The sequence below is a fragment of the Mus musculus genome, chromosome 1 (genome assembly GCF_000001635.26).
Source record: "Mus musculus strain C57BL/6J chromosome 1, GRCm38.p6 C57BL/6J".
Taxonomy (NCBI): Eukaryota; Metazoa; Chordata; class Mammalia; order Rodentia; family Muridae; genus Mus; species Mus musculus.
The window spans coordinates 31,250,035-31,268,375 of NC_000067.6; the positions used below are offsets into that span (position 1 = coordinate 31,250,035).

Sequence of the window (18,341 nt, forward strand, 5' to 3'; positions counted from 1 at the left end):
CTGAGGAATACTGAATGGCTGAGAAGCACCTGAAAAAATGTTCAGCATCCTTAATCATCAGAGAAATGCAAATCAAAACAACCCTGAGAATAACTTTTAAAGTAGGCATCTATTAACTTAGGAAATATGGCTAGCAAATGACAAATCAGACCCTGTGAAATGAAAGAAGTCTCTGTGGGATGCCCTGTTTTATTCTCTCTGGCCCCTACAGGAGAAATTCTCTACCCTCTGTATTGTCTCTGTTTGGTGCACCAATCACGTGTCAAATCATGTATGTTTTTTGTTTCATTGTCTGAATGATTGTTTCATTGTCTGAATGACTGACTGTTTTATGTTTTATGTTGAAAAAAAATGGATAAAACTTTACCTGCTGATTCACTCTCAGTTTGCACAATGGAGGCTGAAAGAGGCCCCTCACTTTAACCAAAAATCAAGCACAGCAGGAGAGGTCCTGCTGAAAAACTTGTTTTTAAAGAAAATGAGTCTACAACCTCTTAATTCTAAGGCAAATAAGCTGATAGTTGTTTTTCCTTAAAAAGTCTCGGCAATTTTGTGATTATTGTGTTTAGCAAATGACAAAATGTGTTTTTATCTTATAATTATAGCTATAAAAAGTAAAATTCTTTGATTGATCTAAATTCATAAGATTCGTGTAGCCACTTCATTTGGTTTTTAATTGATCTTAAAGGTATAAATATAATCTGCATATCTTGGTCATAGAAAATTGGCTTATAAGTTATTTGAGTATGATTAAGAAGGTATAACACTGGTTACAAAGTTAGCTTAAGTAGTAACTCAGGGCTAGCGTCATTTTCAAACAAAAGCACCTGGCATAAACCAGCCCAGAAAACTAGTCCTCTAAAGATACTTCTAAATTGAGATAATATTTTATGTAATTCTTATCCTAGAAAGTAGACTTATAGAGATAAGATTTTAAAACAATGTCTCTTTAATGGAACATTAAAATTTGCACTGTCATGCATTCATGAATTGGTAGCCAAACTTCGTAACGTGATAGTGATGTTTCTAGTATTGATTTTAAAGAGAATAAATTGTTTAAAATTGGGTCTTGCTTTCCAAAGGTTATAAATATATTCTAATATTGCAACAGAAACTTAAAAATTATGGTTAAAATTGCCAGTGTCCCATTGACTACAGTTTGCAATTTGATTAAAAGCTTAGGATTTTTAACTCACCCATATATTGTTAATTAAGATTATTACAAGAGTAATCATCTTATGATGCACTAATGCCGCTCACCTTGGCCATTCAGCCATACAAAGCAAGGCAGAGTTAACTAGATATATTCATCTTTGTGCAGAAATTAGACCCTCACACAATCAGTTTGGCTATGGTTGTGGCCTTACAGGACCATAAAAGGTTATAAAAGAAAATGTTTAAGGTGTAAGTCATCTTAAGAAAGATTGTCCAGAATCAGAGGCATGGACAGACAGTTGAATTGTTCCCCTAGAATCTACCCTCATTACAGGAGGGCCAAGATGCTCAAATTAAAAAATATATACATTTGGGTTGATACAATGCTTAGAGCAGCCTCAGAAAAGCTTGTACAATGTTTCTTGTGTTTTGCAGACTGCGCCTAGGGAAGTTCTTGAAACTTCACCCCTCCCTGCCTTCAGGGGGATTTCTTTTTAGCTAAACAACTTTTTTTCTTCAGATCTACCCAGGTGTTGTTTGTAATTAAGTCTAAATTCAAGATTTATAAAAGTCCATCAGGCTGTAGAACTTATAAAGGCATTACAAGATAGCTTGCCTACTTCATATAAAATTATTATATATTTGAAAGTTTATTTTTTCCATTTGTAAAGAGTTTACTTCTAGTGAACTGGTGACCATTAAAAGTTTTTGCCTCTAAGTATGGCTAATATGGTCTTACATTATGCAAGAAATTTTCATTGTCCAGACTTCAATACAAGGAGCTAAGACTTTAAATCTTTCAGTGTATATTGTTTCCTAAGTGAAAAGTATTTTATTAGCTAATGCCTCTAAAGGGAAGTTTACTTCAAATCTTTGTTTTTCACACAGTGAGCCTTAAAGTCCTGGGGAGTAATTGTTGCTTCATAAGATTCAGAGTCAATATATTTTTTTTAATATTTAGGGTTTTAGATATATTGGAAAATTGTGGTACAAATTTGCTTCAAAATTTTATTTTTCAAAAGCTTCCAGGAGATGTTAATTGGCTAAAGACCTCACCTTAAATCCACCACAAGAGAACCTAAGCCTTTGCTAGGTGCTATCAAGTGAGATTCAAATTAACTGGTGAGAACCAAAAAGGCTTTAACAGAAAGTAGAGGATACTTCTGTAATCTATTGGTATCGATTGTAGTTGGTGGTAACCAAATATTAGCTACATATTCTAGTTATTGTTATTAAATGTGTCCACAACTATTCTTTGGCAAGAAAAAACATTAATGTAAAATCATCCTTCTTCATCTCAAAGTTTTAACATTCTATTATATATAAGACTGCTGTGGAGCTAATTAAGAATTAAGAATTCCTTGTTCCAAACAGCAATTGGTTATCACAGAATATTGATATTTGACCTATTGCATACCATCATTTTAAATAAAATTAACACTTATCCTAAAAAATAAGTTAATTACTTATGCATGCTTTTGTATCTTCTATAAATTCGTACATGCATGCATCCCATTTACTGTATTTAAAAACAACCCTTCTATGGGAGAAAAGTATATGCAAATTAGATCACATGTTTATTCTTTCGAGTTTCCGCCTGCTTCAGCACAGATAATTAGATTATGTGCTGTAGATGGTGTTTTAAAATGTTGAAGATTGCCTAGAAAAGACCTCTTAAGGCAAAGCCATGATAGATTTATATCCCAGGTAGATTATGGATCTTATACAAAAATAATTGGCCATATAATCTCATTCTTTACATCATCAAAATAGTAATGGCTTGAGATAATAATTTAGTATTTAAAATAAATAAATAAATAAATAAATAAATAAATGTGCATGTCATTTTGTAAAGATTTGCTCTCAGTGTCCTAAGTTTCTACTTGTTCCACACAATGGTGTTAATTCTGGAGGACTTATACTTAATCAATTATTGCAAATAGATACTCATTTTTGATTTTAGAAAATAAAATATGAACATGTGACTATTGATACCTTTTTTAGTCTTTCTAATTACAACTACTTTAACAAGAAAACCAACTAAAAGTATAGTTAGTCATTACCTGTGTTGATTTCTTTTTTTTTTTTTTTTTTTGGCTTGGTGTTCCAAATCAAATTAAAACTGGCTATTACAGCCAAAGATTTGAGATGTTTTGTCAACAATTTAATGTTACCCATGTTACTGAGATTTTTATAATTTTCAAGAAAACAGTACTGTGGAATTTTAAATCTATATCTTCAAAAAAATGTTTAATTTAGATGCCAAAAATCTCACTGTCTATGGCACCCTACAACCAGGCTACTCATGAGATGAAGGGATCCACTTATTGGCACATGACATGATCCTGTTCAAATACTTAATTTGGGAGAAAAGGGGAATGTTTCTGTTTTTTCCACAGACTGTTGCAAGAGCATGCTAGCTTCCAATGTGACAGGCTGACCTGTGTGTAAGAACTAACAGTGCCCTGACAGTGGTGACAAGAAAGCTGTATTGAGCGCACAGAGAAAGAAAAATCTGAGAGAGCACACATAAGCAAAATAAAGAAACTCTTCCTATTTCCGCCATGGGCTACAGCAAGGAGAGCCAACCTGGTGTCAACTTTAGAAACAACTAGAAAAACTGATTCGTGAGGTGGAGAAACTGCTACAAAATTTCATCAGAGACACTGCTTTTGGTCATTCAGGCAAAATCCCCTATAGCTATAAAAGCTTGTGTACCTTACCTGTATGCTATATTGTTAGATAATTTTAAGAGTCAAGATCACTAATCTTGACAAGCCTTTTAATATTCATTGTTACTCTTGTCATTTAACTAACTGTGTAAATCCTAATTTAGATAAAAAAAAATCTACTGTTATGATTTTGTTAAAAAAGACCTAATTATGTTTTGCTGCCTGTAGAGTTAGGAAATGTGCCTTGGTTCAAAAATTCAGGATTACAAACTTTAAAAAGACTAAACAAATTTATTAGACCTAAGAGATTTGAAGCAGCACTGATTTTAGGAATTACTGCCTTAATTGCAATTTTAACTTCTTTTGCATTGTCCATCACAGCCTTAGTCTAACAACTGCATACCGCTCATTTTGTAAATGATATGCATAAGAACATCTCTGTAGCCTTGTCAGAGCTACATATTATAGATAAAAAATTGGAAGCAAAGGTTAACGCCCTAGAAGAAGTAGTGCTAGCAATGGGGCAAGATGTTGCTAATATTAAGACCAGGTTAGCTACTAAATGTCATGCTTCTTTCCAGTACATTTGTGTCACCCCCTTACCTTATAATACAACCACTGATTGGGAAAGGACCAAGGCCCACTTACAGGGAGTGTGAAAAGATGATGATGTTTCTCATGACTTGGAACAGTTAAAGGCAGAAATTTCAAATATTAGTAAAAGTCATTTAGACACTTAAAACATTAAATTGGCTAGAGATTTGAAAAACAACCTAAGCACATTGAACCCCCTGGATTGGGTTCAATATATAATCCTACTTGTTATTATTTTTGGCATTGTTTTACTAGTAATCGTTGTGTTTCCACTCATCTTTAGAGTGCTCCTGAGGTCTGTAGCTATGACAAGGCAGGACATCCTGAAACTTGGGCTGAAAATTAAAAAAAGAAAGGGAGAAATGCCACGCTCTCTGGTCGAGTCAGCTGGACAAGCTGAAAGGCTTAAAAGTCACTCATGAGGCAAAAGAGTTTCAAGGAAGCTCTCCTCCTGGAGTCTAGCATTCCCTACCCATACATTAATTTTCCATTCCCACGTTAGTCTAGTGTATGGATCCATGTGCTCTCTTTCAGTATTTTCCTATTATAAGTGCTTTTAAAAATTGAATTCTGACATGGCTAAAGCCTTCCGCTAGTGTTCCAACAGTCCTAGAAATGTCCTTGAGCAAGATCATGGGCTTGGAATTCAGTAAGATTGTAAAAGCTAAGTCACTCCCTTACACAGGAATTTACCATCATTAAGGAAGAAGGAAGTTTCAGACCAAAGGAGAAACCAGAATATATACTTAGAACTGTGGCAGAGTTACACCAATACACACGTATTTACAATGACCTAAGGGGAAGGTGGACTATACAAGAGACTAAAATAGGAACTATGGCAAGGACATGAAGCCCTTGACCCTGGCTTCTAAGATTAGTGAATCTTAGGTGGAGCCCTTATTGATCCCAGCTGTTATCAATGAATTCTATCCCAGGTGGTTCCTGTTAGACCTTTTGTGTTTGCATTCCTCTGTTTTATGTAAGATTCCAGTTACCTCAATTGTACCTTGCGAATTTGTAACCCAACTTCCTTATTGTCCTCTGCATAAAAAGTCTGATGCTTGATTCAAAAATTACACTCAGATTCCACATGATCACTCCTGTGTGCGTCTGTTTGTCATTCATCCATGCTTTGCCCACCCGCATCGAGAGACCCGTTCCACGAAGACACAGGGACCCAGAGGGTCTGCGGCAGTAAAGGAAATGACCAATTAAGTAAATGTTTAGCATACAGTGCGTGTGTGTGTGTGTGTATATGCATGCACGGGGAGGAAATCTTTGCCAGTCATACAGTTGGAGGAGCTTTAATATGTAGAACAGGCAATTCAAACCATCAAACATTAAATAACAAGCAAGCAAACAAACAAACAAATGAGTGTTCTCAAAGGAAGAAATACCAATGGCCAATAAACACTTGAAAGAGTGTTAAGCATTATTAGTCAGCAAGGTAATATAAATTAAAGCTACCTTGCTACTTCTCAGATAAGTCAGAATTACTATGAATTAAGCAAACAAATGACTACAAATGGTGGTATGAATATGAGAAAAGGGAAAAAACATCATGCACTGCTGGTGGGAGTGTAAACAAACATATCCATTTGCAAAGCAGACTTGAGATTTCTCACAACTTAGAACTAGAACTAACAATCACCTCTGCTGGGCATCAACACAAAGGATTCCCTATCCTACCATAAAGACTCTTGTATATTCATATTCACTGTTGCTCCATTCACAAGAGCTAGGCAACAGAATCATTCTAGGTGCCCATTCACTGATGAATGGACAAGGAAGATGTGGCACATACGTGTACTGTGAGTTTACTCAGGCTGTAAAGGAAAATATAATTTTCAGGTAAATAGAAAATACATGTTGAGTCGAGGTAGCCTAGGTCCAGAGAGACAAATGGCACATTTTCTCTGTCGCATGTGGATCTTAGTGTGACTCCTGAGTTATTGTAGGCTTAATTGGCAGTGCCCATGGAAGCCAGGAAATTAGAAAGGGAACATTGGGAGAGGAAGACTGTCTTAAGGGAATGCAGGGCATAGAACATGGTGAAAATAGAGTTAAGATGGGGATACTAGGATTGGAAAGCCTGAAGCAGGAAGGAGCCAAATAGAGATGCAGGGGAAATGTTAATCAAAATGAAGGGTGTATCTAGGGAGGAGAGGTAATCCTGAGTGATCTAGGTCCTGATGAATGTGTCCTGTCGAGATGGGTATGGCCATGTCAGAGAAGCTAGCCTCAGACTCAAAGGGACCCCTGCCTCCTATTTTCTTCTACTGGGTGAGGCTCAGAAGGATGACAGAGCCTTACTCTATTCCAAGTGTGGATGTTGATACAGTGCACGGGATTTTACAGATGGAAAATTGCTCCTCTATAGACACAGATCTACAGAGATTAGCTAAAACAGTCACCTTGTCCCACGTGTTTAACCCCTTGTTTATATGAGTGTAGAAACCTTGCCATCCTGTTCTACTGTGTATGATAAAGATGGTGAGCCTCTTGGGGCAGGGTCTCTCTGTAGCAGTAGTTGATTAATACACTATAATCACCAGGTGGAGATGGCACAAGTTCCTTGTTACTACCCCCAATGCTCTGGATTCTTGAATTAAATACACACACACACACACACACACACACACACACACACACACAAACACACACACACACACACACAAACACACACACAGCCCTATATTTAATATGCTTTAAACAGTTCAGTGACTGAGCCTCTCCTAAACTTCCATATTGCTAATGCCTCTCCTTTGATACTATTGAGTTACTACTTATTAAAATCTATATTCCATCTTTGCTTCCCTAGACCCAGACAGGGTTCCTGGTTCTTACATGATTAATATGCCTCTCTTTCTGCCACTCTCAAGTCCGCATCTCATTTCTTTCCTGGCATGATGACTCTGCTTTCTCTCTTTCCTGCGTTCCTTGCTGGGGAATATTAAGTCTCACCTCTGTGTCTGACCAGCCATTAGCCTCCAGCAACTTTATTTACCAATCAAATTCAATGGGAGCTGGGACCCTCAGTGTCCTACTGCAGACATGCAAATTACGGTGTAATTCGGGAACCCATGTAATATAATATAAGAAATAAACAAAATGTACAACATCTCTCCACTAGAGCACCCTGTCCATCTGACCCAGCATTTTTTTGTTGTTTGTGTATACATATTTTTCTTTTCTTCATCCCTTCATCATCGTCAGGTCTGCTTATGAATCCTTGGCAAGAACAAACAGAGGTATATGAAAAGTCTCCTGGAAAACTGCTACTTGTAATTTAATAAAGAATATATATATTTAAACTTTTTTAATTGGTTCTTTTGACTTTTACATCACGCACCCCACTCCCACTCATCTTCCCCTTCCCTCATACCCACTCTCCACCCTTGAAACCTTCTCCCAGACAGAGAAAAAAAATCTGTGGAAGCTATTGTTTGTCACAATGTGTCCCCCAGTATACCTTTTGTCCACACTTCTTTGTTTGCAAATGTTCATTTTGGTGACTCACTGGTCTGGTAGGAGGGCTCTGGCTTCTGTTTTATTATCAATACTGAACTTCACTGGGACTCCTCTTGTATTTCCTGTTGTTGTCCTGTGTCATGGAGATTCTATAGTTTTGGATCTGTAGGACCAGCCCCTTCTTGCACTACAGCAGTTAATTGATGGGTAGATGTTGGGGTGGACTAATTCAAAGCCCTCGATCTGGGCCTGAGAGGTATCTGAGCTGGTCAGTCTGTTGGCTCTTCCACTCTCCAGTTCTATTTGCTGGCCACCCATAGCCCCTATCTATAACCAGGACCAACTCTACTTTGCTGCCCGGATGAGGTTGAGGGCTCGATCTCGTGAGTGTTGTAGATGGTGAGCGGCACGGTCAGTCCTCTCTTTCTCATGACCCTGGTCCAATTCTCCTTCCTGCCAAAGGTGGCAAGGAATGAGGGAGGGAAGGAGGGCATCTCTTCCATGTCTGTGCCACTACACAGCAGAGAAAAGACAAGGACATCTCTCATCTCTCATCTCCCATCATCTTAGAACTGGCTCCCATGCAACCCCCACATTTAGGGCTAGCTCTGCTGTGCTACAGTAGGTGAGGGGCAGGGACAGCTGTCTGGATCTCACTACCTCAAGGCCAGCTCTCCCACCTGTGCCCAGGTGGCCAGGGATGAGGTTAGGGGAGGGCATCTCTCCCTTGCCCACACTGCTGCACTGCCACATTGCAAACAAGTTGGAGAATCAGCTCTCCAGTTCTCCCAAGCTCACACACTCAAGGCTAGCTTTCCCATGCTTCTGCCACCAGGATCAGCTCTACTATGCTGCCTAGGCAAGGTGTTGGGTAGCTCTCCCAAGTGCTGCAGCAGGTGAGGGACAGGGCAAACTCTCCTACCTGCTGCTGGTGGCAAGGGGAGAGCAGGGAGGAGGTATCTCTCCTTCCTTCATGCTGCTGCATGGATGATGAGTAGCAGGGCCAGATCTCCTACACCAATACCTTTGGGGCAGTCTTACCCAGAACTCCCAAAACGTGTGGGTTCCTGATCTCCAGACTACTGATGCTGGCTAGGGGTGGGTGCTTTCCTGCCTCCCACAAACAGCTCTCTCAGGATGCCCAGGCAAGGGTTGGGGCAGTTTTGTAGAGCCCTCAGACATTAACATGGACCCAGATGGCAGCCAAAACCAGGGACATCTGCCTGGGTATTGGTTGTAAGAGACTCCTGCTGCTGTAGGGCTATGGACCCAGATGTAGTCCTCTGTAGCAGCACAGGCCAGGACCCCACCATGGTCCCAGGTGCCATCCCCAGATACTCACATTAATGGCTGTTCCTCACTACCCTCGAGTTTCCACTCTTCATTTCTTTGTGCCCACAGCCTTCTTTCTGGTTTATTTCTCTTCCATTTCTCCACCACTTACTCCTATTAGTGGCAACCAGGGTCTCTGAGTGTCTGGGGTCACCTCAGACATGTTATGCCACTCTTGTGCATTATGGCATGGGGCAGGGTCCATCTCAGGCATGGGTTGCTCCCTTGCACCCAGACCTGCATGGCACCAGATTGGTGGCCATCTCAGTTGAACTCCCTGTCTGGGCCCCCTGTTGCCAGAATGGTGGTCATCTCAGGCTTGCTTTTTTCAAGGAATGTTAGGCTACTAATTCAGATGTTGACAGGTCAAAACACTGAGCACAGACATAGACTTTCTCTTTTCTGCCACCAATTGATACATGTGTGACAGGGGAGCCACACCTGTGATATCTCTAGGTAGATAAAAAACCATAATGTTGATAAATGGGTTAAAGTGCAATACTCTTCCAAGTTGGATAACATCATGGAATCCATGTGTTATTAAACCAAAATTCAGTGCCAGGTGTGAGATCCTGAGATATGAGCTGGTGGTGTGGGAGGTTCCAGTAGCACCCCTAAAAGAATATAGTTTCTTTCAGTTCCTTTTGGTTTCCACTAGAACTGTGATAAAACCCTTTCACAGAAGACACTACACATCTTGTTCATGAGATAAGAGAGAAATTAAGCTGGAGCTGAGCTGGCAGCTTCATTGTCTGGCTAGCTTTCATGGTACTTTCTAGAAGGTGCTACTCAGGATCCTAAGGGAGAAAAGGCATTGATGATCTTACCCAGATGTGAACCGTATGAACTGCAGTACCAACCTCTTAGGCGAGATAAGTTTACCAGACTCTTTTAGGGGTAACAAAGTGCTCTCATATGGATTTGACACTCATTCTGCAGGAGAGAACCCATGCCTAGTACTATAAACGAGATCATTAACATGTGGCTTTGAAAGTCATAGACCCTAGGGCATGCTTACAACTGTTGTTTAGTCAAACTAACATTGCATCAAATTGCCTTCTAAATCTCCGTGTTTACATGCATAGACAAAGCAGGCTGCTCTCAGCCGTGATGGAGGAAGCTTCTCTTGGCAGTGAAGGGCGGCAGGCAGGAGCAAAGACTCACAGCTGCTAGAGCTGCCGAGGGTAAGAAAGGGCCGAGGGCTCAGCTAAAGAATATGTTGGTGCTGTCGGGCTAAAGGAGTGTTCTGAGAGAAGGGACAGAAACAATATAAGAGCCCGAAGACAGTCAGAAGGGTGTCTTCTGGTATGGGGAGAGTCTTAACTTGATTGGCTGCAAGTTATGTGTGACCTATCATCCTAAATTCCTGCAGAGACTTGAGAAATAGTTATTAGAGGGCTGTTAGCAGAAGATTTTCTGGGAAGGCTTTGGGATAGGATAGAACAAAGGCGGGAGAAATGGAGTGGGCTGGTGAGAGGAAGTGGGTGGAGAGCTGATTCCTGGCAAATGTGACTAGTCAGGAATTTTGCACCAAAATGAGCTTGCAGAGGAAGTAGGGAGATACAGAGCTTCAGAGGAAAGGCACAGAAGAAAATAGAGGACCGATGTACAGAGTTATATCTGTCCATAGGAGAAAGGGATAAAGTTGGGTTTTTGCTAGAGTTCTCGCTCAGATTCTAAATGGTCTTTTTGCTGTAGTATAAGGAGCGAAGGAAGCTGTGGTAGGAAGAGAGCATATGAAAGATCCTGACAGAATGTAAAAGGTCACAGAAGCCCTGAAATTGGCAAGATAGACGTCAGTGTTAGCAGAACTAGCTTCACTGATTTAGAAAAATAGAGGTGCACAATGCTCTGGCCACTCCTTTAACCTGTGTGTCTGCCAATGTTCTGACCAGGTGTGTGCCCATTGCTGCACCTTCATTAGACTCTTTCCTTGTACCCCTCCCATACCCATTTCTTTTTTTTTTTTTTTAAGATTTATTTATTATATGTAAGTACACTGTAGCTGTCTTCAGACACTCCAGAAGAGGGAGTCAGATCTCATTACGGATGGTTGTGAGCCACCATGTGGTTGCTGGGATTTGAACTCCGGACCTTCGGAAGAGCAGTCGGGTGCTCTTCTTACCCACTGAGCCATCTCACCAGCCCCCCCCCCCCATTTCTTGAGAATAGACATTGTTTAGATCTGGAAACTCCCCCCCCCCTTCTCCTTTCCCCATTGAGGGCTTATAAAAACTGGGAACTCTTTCCCCTCGAGGTTGACTCCTCTACCCCTGCATGGGATATGAGTCGTCCCCAGAGCTCTGGCTTTCCCCGAATAAAGCCTCATGTGGTTTGCAACAAGCTCGGTCTGTCGTGAGTTCTTGGGTGTCCGCTATTGTCCTGAGGCCTGAGCGAGGGGCTCCTCTCGCACTCTTTCACATATGTGGAACAGTTTGTTTTGGTATAGGGAGAAGTTTAGCAAGTACAGCATTTAAAAGACAGGGTTAAGGGGCTGGTGAGATGGCTCAGCGGGTAAGAGCATTGACTCCTCTTCCAAAGGTCCTGAATTCAAATCCCAGCAACCACATGGTGCTTCACAACCATCCTTAATGAGAACTTATGCCTTCTTCTGGTGTGTCTGAAGACAGCTACAGTGTACTTATGTATAATAATAAATAAATCTTTAAAAAAATAAAAAGACAGGGTTAAAACATAGGAAGACAGTATTGAGTCAGGGAAGGAGCCAGGGTGGAAGCCCATATACAGGAGGAAGCTGTGTTTGAATTCCTTCTGGTTTCCATTTCTAGAAAACATCTCAGATAGTTCAGATTTCTTGTAGAAGCAGCACTCTCTGCAGAGGAGAGCACACATCTTGTACTATAGGAGTTGAGGCTGATCTGAGCTTTCTCAAATATATATATATATATGCTATTGAGGCAGAGAGGTTAAATGATTCCTAGAAGGCTTCAGTCCGCTTGCTTTAGTTATAGTCCGTACCTCCCCCCACCCAATGCTCTCAAATGTCCAGAGTGGCAAGATGACAGATGAGTTGCATGACTATGGCCCTTTAGAAGGCACTTGAATTGCTTTTGGGGGTTAGAGGGTGTCAGTCTCATGATAACTGCTTCAAACCTGACAGAAAGGTGATGAGGGAGCAGCATTTAAGAGTACCTCAGAAAAGGATCCAGTCAAAGTGCCGTGATAAAGTTTAACAGTTGGCAAAGATCCAGAACATAAGTCAGGAGGTTATAACTACCTCCTGACTTATGTGGGGGATATTAAAAGACAAAGGACTGTGTGGACCACAATGCATGGTTAAGTATAAGGTTAACATAAGGTTAAATGTACTTGTATACCTGGCTGGGTCATGTACCAGAGTACTATTGAAGGATAAGGTAACTGTACTAGCTGTTTATTTACATCAGACTCCAAGATCATACAGAAGTATATTTTATATTGTCAGGCTATGTAAAGAGACAATTTAATTCTAAGTTGAATTCGCCCAAAAGAAATGATTTCCAAATTTTCAATTAAAAATTATATTCCCAAAGACAGTGGCTGCATTGTCTGTAGTAAATGATTCATTTTACAAAGCTTTTTTTTTGTTGTTTTCAAACAACAACAAAACCCTATGAACAGAAGGTTAACAATATTTGTACATTTCATTCCATATACTCAACTGACGATGAAAACCATCAGTCATGTCAAATCTGTAATAAATAATTTATATGTAACAAAGACTGATTTAAACAAAAAGGCTGAAGCCAATTTGTTGGTCCTTTTTCGATGGACAAATCTGCAGGTCCCTCGCTCCCTCCCTCCCTCCCCTCCTTCCTTCCTTCCTTCCTTCCTTCCTTCCTTCCTTCCTTCCTTCCTTCCCTCTCCTCTTTCTTTTTTTTATAAAACACAACACACCTTTCTGCCTTTTGTTTTAGGAAAGATGAAGTCAGAATGTTTGACTCACTTCCTAGTATCAATAGTTTAAAATGTTAATATAACTCAAAGTAGACATAGACCCACCAAATGACTGGACACAGACTCTTACTCTCATCTACCCAGGAGAGCACCTGGCATGTGGTAAATTCTGGAATAACCCATGCCTGCCTCAGTAATTCAGTATTCACTATCTATTATTTTGATGCTTCTTATTACTATAAGCTATTTATAGTGTTTTAGTTCATGTTTTTCTGATCCATTGTCATGATTACGGTTAGGTTATACATAAAGCTAGGAATGTGATTGAAATCATTATTTTTTTCTCCTTACACCTGCTCAGGAGACACTTGATGTTTTTTCTCATGATTGAAATACTGGCTTTGGCAATCTTGTTAAGATTGTTACTACCAAATCATTATTCTCAGAGATAATTGTTTTTCTTTGTCATGAAGAATTATCTCTGGGTTAGAACTTTAGGACTATGGAAATATCTAGTAGGTCATGCAATTGAGGTCAATTTGGTCTACAGATCAACTTCAAGGACACCAGGAGCTTCATGGAGAAAAGTTGCCTTTGGAGTGAAAAAAAATCTAGTAAAGAATAAGGCTGAATATGGCTTTGCTCACCTTTAATCTTGTAGTCAAGAGGAAGAGGCAGGCAGATTTTGGTGAGTTTGAGGCCCATGAGAACATCATAGTGATACTCTGTATCATAAAAAAACAAAAGAAAGAAGGAAGGAAGGAAGGAAGGAAGGAAGGAAGGAAGAAAGGAAGGAAGGAAGGAAGGGAGAAATAATGAAAGAAACAAAGAAACAAAGGAAAAAAGAAAGGAAAAGGAAAATGATGGAAAAAAGAAAGGAAAGGAAGTACAGAGGAAAGAGAAAGAGAAATAGAGAGAGAAAGAGAGAGAGAGCTCTTAAATATAAAATGTTAAAATGGATAAAAAAATATTGACATGGTCAAAATACTGCTATGTGCCCATGTTCCAATCTGCTAGGAGGACTGCAGGTTGGGCAGGGTGACACAGACCCCTTATACCACTACCTCAGAGACATAAGGACCTCTGAGAGATCCTGGCCCACTTCATCTACCCAGTAGTACCAGGCCAGCTGGTTTACACATTGAAGGATTGAGCTGTCTGAAATGACAGGCAGCAGTGTGACAAGTGCTGCCCTGGTCACAGGAAGCTTACTTGAAGATATTGTGGTTAGAGGACATAATAACAACCACCCAGGTTACATCCACTAAATGAGCCATTTAGCCCAAACCTTATCACATCTCAAACACAGAACACACAAACAACATTTAGAGGGCTAAGACAATCTGATAATCTCTTAGCCCAGAAGTTGAACCCCAAAAAGAAACCCTCACCCAATCTCTGAAAACAAACAGATGACTATGGGGATAAAGGGACCATGATGAAATTCTTGTTTGTCAATGTGATTACATCTGAAATTAATGAAAATCTAAAAAGAGAGGGCACACCTGTTTGGGATTTTTGGTTAATGTGACATGGGAAGATCCACCTCTAAAACAGATCTTGAGGGTGGCAGACACACACCTTTAATCTGAATCTTGCCTAAGGAGGACCCACCTCTAATCTGGGCCACATCTTCTTCTGGAAGCCTACATAAAGACATGCAAGAGGAAGTGTTTGCTCATTGTCTGCTTGCTCTCTCCTTGCTAGCAAGTCCATTCCTTCCCTGGGATCCCAGCATCTCTACTGAAGACCAGTTGAGACCTCCAGCTTTGTAAACTGAGTGGATCGTGGATTTGAAAAATTTCCAACCATTGTAACAACTGAACTGCAGCTTGTAAGTCATTCAAATATATCCCTTTCTATATTTAGAAATTCATTTTGACTAATACAGTAATGATGGATTTAATTTAGAAGATTGAGAAGAGAAGATATTTCTTTCAAAAATCTTTCTCTGAGCTGGGCAGAGTGGCCCATGGGTTTTATCTGAGAAGTCAGTAGAGGGAGGCAAGCATATCTATGATTCTGAGGGAGCCAGCCTGGGCTATGTATCAAGGTCTACACTACATAATGTAACAAGGTCTTAAAGGAAAACAAAACAAAACAAAAATGTCTCTGTCTCCACCATCAAAGACATTGAGATGAATCAGAATGGGACCCAATTAGTTTCATTCTAAAGGAGTTGATGGCTCAGCCCAATCTCTTAAACACCAAGTCCCTGTATCTCAATGCATTCCTTCTTTTAATATAATATCCATCCATTTTATTTTTCTACTTAAACACATGCACGGAGCGCCCTGAGTGTTTCTCAGTGGCAGAGTAATGGCTTGTCACATGTCCAGCCCTGGGTTAGATGCCCAGTAAGACATCTGTCTGTCTTTGTGGCACCCCTCCACCGGACAGTCTTGGATGACCTGACTGTTGCAGTGATAGAATCCTGTGACCTGTGACTATTTTTTGGCTTTAATTTTTGTTCCATAGTTTTTTTTCTTGATTTTTGATTTTCTTATCTAATGGGAGAAGTTATGAAAGGGTTTATTGAATCATTAGGTGTCAAAAATTTTCATCTAAGCTCTTGGGAGGAAGAGGCAGGCTGATCCCAGAGTTGGATGCCATTTCTGCTCTACACAGAGTTCAAGGACAGCTATCTCAAACAAACAAACAAACAAACAAATCCCACTGATGTAATGGTGTTAAGAGGGATAAACTGTTTGAAGACTTTTAAGAATGAAACTTTCATTCTGATTAGTGGGTATAACACTGAATTAGCCACAGTCTTTTCTTTTCTTTTTCTTTTTCTTTTTCTTTCTTTTTTTTTTTTTTTTTTTTTTTTGGTTTTTCTAGACAACATTTCTCTGTATTGCCCTGGCTGTCCTGGAACTTACTTTGTAGACCAGGCTGGAATCGAACTCAGAAATCGGCCAGCCTCTGCCTCCCGAGTGCTGGGATTAAAGGCATGTGCCACCACGCCCGGCTGCCACAGTCTTTTCTAATGGCATCTCTGTTAAAGTTCCCAAACATTGCTTTCTTTAGTATTCTGCCTCTTTATGGATTATAAGGATTTGTGGTGAGAAAAATGATTCCATTATCAGAGAGGATAGGCTTATCTAAGGAGGGGGAGGTCCTTAGAGTATAAAAGGAGTCTGGAGAGGCTTGGACAGCACACTTGAGAGAGCTGAGGCGAGCTACAAAGAGAGCAAAGGGTTCTCCTCTGCAATCTGCCCTGAGACAGAAGGCTTGACAGAGAGGTGAGTGAACCACACCAACAAGTGAGTCTCAAGGAACCAAATGCTTCCTAAGAGAGTTCCAGGTCTGCAGAGGTAGGAAAGAGTTGTTCCCCAAGACATAGACATAACATTCACCTCTATGTACATTTGATTTTAAATAATTCAGTTTTTGACAGTGTGTATTTGCATTGGAGTTATGGTTTTCATTCATATTAAGTTTGTTAATATGTTTTATCCTCTTCTTGCAAAATATTCAGATAGTGTATATTTCTGAAGTCCTGGTTGTCCTAGGTAGCCCTAGACTATTTAGAGCTGGCTTTATGGACGTGGTTATCTTGGAAGTTGAAACGAACTTCCTGCCTCTTCTGCATCTTGAGGACTGGGATTAAAAGCATTTGTTTTTATTTTCCTGTATTTTGTTTGTGATAATATTTCCCTCTGTAGACCTGGACAAACTGGTTATATTTTATTTTCTATTCAGAATCTTTATGGTGTGTTTGGTATTGTGATTCTACAGCAGGCACTTAGAAGTCAAAAGACCTGCATGGTTGAATTCTCTCCTCTGACTCTGGCACCCAGAGACTGGACTCAGCATACTGAGTTTGCTTCTTCCAATATTTGCATTTTTTTTCCTTTTTGAAACTGGTGTGTTTGAAACTGTGTTTGAGTAGGAATCATTCTGAGTAGACCAGAATGGTATTTGACTAGTTCTATCATTTGCAAAATGGAGATTAGTCACAGCTACATATACTGGTTAAATTTAAACCTTTGTGGGTATATACTGATTAAGTTCAAACTTCTTGGTTTTCCTAATCAAGTTCTCAGGAACTCTTCCCTATTGTTTAATGATACAATGTGCTGAAATAACAAATGTACTTTCAACAAAAATTAAAATTTTGTTTTCAAATCAGGTAAACTTGATCTAAGACCAAAATCCATTCCTGCCCAGGCTGACAAAATGAACATGACTTTGGAAGACATCATTAAGCTGAACAAGATCCAGCAAAGAAGTCGCAACAGGCCTGATCCCCGAATGAATCGAGGCACTGGGCCTAAGAGGTACAGGCCCGCTATCACCCATAGTGGCAGGAACAGGCTGGCACCATACCGCAGACCAAAACAACTTCCAGACAAGTGGCAGCATGACCGATTCGTTGGTGGCTTCAGGGGTGGAAACCACATGGATACTGGTGGGAAGCTGCTCCTGTCAAACCTGCACTACAGAGTGTCAGATGCTGATATTCAGAAACTCTTTGCTGAATTTGGAACGTTGAGAAAATCTGTGCACTATGATCGCTCTGGATGAAGTTTAGGGACAGCACATGTGCTCTTTGAAAGGAAAGCAGATGCCCTGAAGGCTATGAGACAGTACAATGGTGCCTCTTTGGATGGGAGCCCTATGAACATCCAGCTTGTCACTTCACAGATTGATACACAAGGAAGACCTGAACAAAGCAGAAACAGGGGCGGCATGACAAGAAACCCTGGTTCTGGAGCGTTTGGTGGTGGATGGTGGATTCATCTTTTGATTCTTGTTATTTCATTTCTTATTTTTCTCCTGTTTTAAAACCCATGGAAAGCTCTTTCTTTCTCTCTTTTCTCTCTCTCTTTTTTCCTGTTTTTAAAAAAATTCTGAGACAGACTTATATTTAGTTACCTTGAGAATAAATTATAATGCTTGCTTTTGTGAAGGTGTCATTTTCAGTTTTACCATAATAAAAATGTGTGTAGAAATAAACAAGTTTTCTAGAGTCATAAAGTAATAAGCCAGAGAAATTAGACAAGAAAAAGAGGTCAAAGGGAAACAAATTGGAAACGAAGAAGTCTAACTATCACTATTTGCAGATGATATGAATGTATACATAATTGATGGCCAAAATTCCACCAGAGAACTACTAAACCTGATAAACAGCTTCAGCAAAGTAGCTGGACTTAAAATTAAACAAATAAGTGGCCTTCCTCTACACAACAGATACACAGGCTGAGAAAGAAATTA

At 39.9% G+C, this 18,341-nt stretch overlaps 1 non-coding gene and 1 pseudogene across 2 annotated transcripts; one reads left to right on the top strand and one right to left on the bottom strand.

Moving 5' to 3' along the window:
- Positions 1 to 9,558: 9,558 nt before the first annotated feature.
- Positions 9,559 to 9,685, bottom strand: Gm26145. The gene has a single exon (XR_003949289.1). It is a non-coding gene; the product is annotated as a small nucleolar RNA SNORA17 (small nucleolar RNA).
- A 5,127-nt stretch (positions 9,686 to 14,812) lies between these two features.
- Positions 14,813 to 18,027, top strand: Gm4850 (predicted pseudogene 4850; annotated as a pseudogene). Its single transcript, NR_015347.1, has 2 exons — positions 14,813 to 14,955; positions 17,257 to 18,027. The product of NR_015347.1 is annotated as a predicted pseudogene 4850 (transcript).
- The last annotated feature ends 314 nt before the right edge of the window (positions 18,028 to 18,341 follow it).